Source organism: Zingiber officinale, chromosome 10B (genome assembly GCF_018446385.1).
Source record: "Zingiber officinale cultivar Zhangliang chromosome 10B, Zo_v1.1, whole genome shotgun sequence".
NCBI lineage: Eukaryota > Viridiplantae > Streptophyta > Magnoliopsida > Zingiberales > Zingiberaceae > Zingiber > Zingiber officinale.
In genome coordinates this window covers 83,927,244-83,929,870 of record NC_056005.1, presented here as the reverse complement: position 1 = coordinate 83,929,870, position 2,627 = coordinate 83,927,244, and the positions used below count along the sequence as shown (strand labels likewise).

Below are 2,627 nucleotides of genomic sequence, written 5' to 3'. Positions count from 1 at the left end.
TCCAACCGACGATGGCGGCGTGATATGCGACGACCGCTTGATCTCCGGCCGTGGATCGTGGGCGTTCGTCCCCACCGGCTCGACCTCCTGCCGGGCCGCGATCAGGCAGTTGGAGGTGCCGAGGAACGCGCCGTCCAGGCCCTCCGCCATGGCCTGGACGCACCAGTCCTGCCACAGGAATCCGTGGCGCCGACGCGTGCCGAAATCCGCCACCGACAGGTCCGGAAGCCCGTGGGCCTTGCCGTGGCTAACCGCCGTCTCCCTCTGCAGTTGAAGAAGAAGCCCAAGATCATGCAGCAGCATCTTGATGTAAGTTTCCTATAAAAACATGCTTGTTTTCCTAAATTTGGTTTGATTTCTCGCACTTGACTTAGGATTGATCTCTTTTCTGCTCTTTACCATTGATATGCGCCTTCTCTTATGCTTGATTTGCCTCTGCAGTATTGTTTCCCTGGTTTATGGCTATCCAAGATAACTCCTCGATCCTACAAAGCCAATGAATAAGGTTAGTTTTATTTGTCCTCGATTCTGCAAGGGTTAGAGATCGTTGATGAGGGTTTTAGTTCTAGAAACTAGTAAGAGCTCAGTTAAATGATTTTAGATTTGCCATTTATTTATTAAGAATCGTTTCAGATAACTCAGAGACTCTTTGACGAGATGACTAATCAAAATGGTATATCCAAATCTTTGCTAAGAAATCAACACCAAGTACATTGTTCAGGATTTCATTGTGATTTCTTCAATAATATGTTTTTAATTTTTAGTTTCTATTTTTTTTAATGAAATGAGAATTGAATTATTTGTAGAAAATATTGACTTTCATGCGTATTAATCAGTACATGTTTTCAATTGCAGACATGTGTTCTTATAGTCCGTATACATTGTGAAGGTTGTAAGGATAGGTCAGGAAGAAGGTGCAGAAGGTTCAAGGTAAGTTGTGGGGTTCAGTTGTATTTTATTCGTTGTTTAATTGGTTTATTGTTTGGCTGGGTTCATGTGGTACATGGAAGCAATAAATAACATATTGTTGTAGGAGCTTTGTTGATTCTTTGAAAATGTGAACTCAATTTTACTCTGTTTCAATTATGTTTCATATTCTGTTATTTACTTGAGTTATGCTTGTATTGTAATTCAAAGAAGGAAAATGTTTGTCTGGCAAACTCTATATCTGAAATGCATAAATTTGGAGCAATCTATAATATCAAATGGTTCTCATACTTTGGCACATGAATCCAATGATTTGGGTAAAAAAGATAAAAAGAAGAAAGGAACAAAAAGAGGAAGGCACTTTGATAGAGATTCTCGAGCTACTAATCCAGAGGTTCGTTTGGAGTCTCTAACTAGGCAATATGAATGAAGTCTCTAATACTCTAACTTTATTTTTGTCCTGATTTGATAATGTTGTTTGTGCAGGTCTCAATTTGGTGTGATCTCACTGTAGTTGAAGACAGCTGTATTTGTTCACCTCTTTTCGGTATTCCTAAGTTCATTAATATGCATTTACTGATCTATATATACAGTTAGCTTTAAATAATTATGTTATAGTTGTTTAATTATATAAAGTTAACTTTAAATAATTATGTTAAAGTTAGCTTTAAATAGTTGTTTAATTGTGTTCCTTCTTTTGATAAGCTGCTCTTTCTTGTTTTGTCTTCAATGATAATGATGCATAAAAGTTCTGAATTTGATCTATGTACAGTCTCAAAACTATATAGATACATAAAAGTTCTATATTTCATCTAGAATTACATCACACTATTCTAAAATTCTTTACTAGATAACGATGCATCCTCCTACCTTAATATTTTGCAAAGAGTTGTTAAAAATGTGCTAAAGTTATTCATATGAAATTGTCAACTAGTTAACACAATGAAAGGAACAATTATTTTAAACATCCTTTAGTTTACATTAAATACCAACCAAAGACAAAACTATAAATTCAGCAAATTAAAATGAAAAATAAAGTTAACTAAGTGAGAAAATTTGAACCCTAATACCATACTTCACAAGATCTCTCTCTCTTTCTCTCTATATGATGTGCCAATTATATTAGGTTGTATCATAGTTACGATACATGTACTTAGCTTCAAAATAATGCTTATAATTTTATTTACCGTTGCTATGACATGGATGATTCATATCGTTGGTAAATATGACTTTTATTAGAATTAGGGCTTTTATTAGAATGTTTAAGGAATTTCACATTTATGTTTTGTTTCCAATTATTCTTTTTACATGGCCATATCGTATACTATTTACAATCTTTCTTGTTACACATAATCTAGTTTATTTGTTTGTTGTTATGTAGGCAAAGGAGATTTGATGGGGATCAAAGATTTTGTGGCACACGAAGATGACTATATGTATTCTTAGTGTTGTTGGATGGATGATGGACTTATAAAACATTGGGTTGTTGAACTTGTAAACTTTGTTGAACAAGATGGATTTTATAAACTTTGTTGAAATCTTTATATTTTTTGAATTATGAGTTGATGTGTTGAATGTTAAATTAGGATGTGTTGAATGCATATTATTTGTTATTTGAATTTGGTTTTTATGTATTTGGATTGTATTGCAGAAATAAATTGAAGCTGGAAAAAATATTTGATATAGGGACGAATTTGGCA

General features: G+C 34.3%; 1 long non-coding RNA gene across 2 annotated transcripts; it reads left to right on the top strand.

Annotated features, from left to right (window-relative positions):
• Window positions 1-228: 228 nt before the first annotated feature.
• On the top strand, window positions 229-2,351 carry LOC122030018. Of its 2 annotated transcripts, none has more exons than XR_006125284.1 (4): window positions 229-309; window positions 442-505; window positions 856-1,474; window positions 2,309-2,351. It is a non-coding gene; the product is annotated as an uncharacterized LOC122030018 (long non-coding RNA). The 2 variants fall into 2 exon arrangements; XR_006125283.1 differs by lacking the exon at window positions 2,309-2,351 and having other exon boundaries at window positions 856-1,321; window positions 1,414-1,475.
• Window positions 2,352-2,627: the final 276 nt, after the last annotated feature.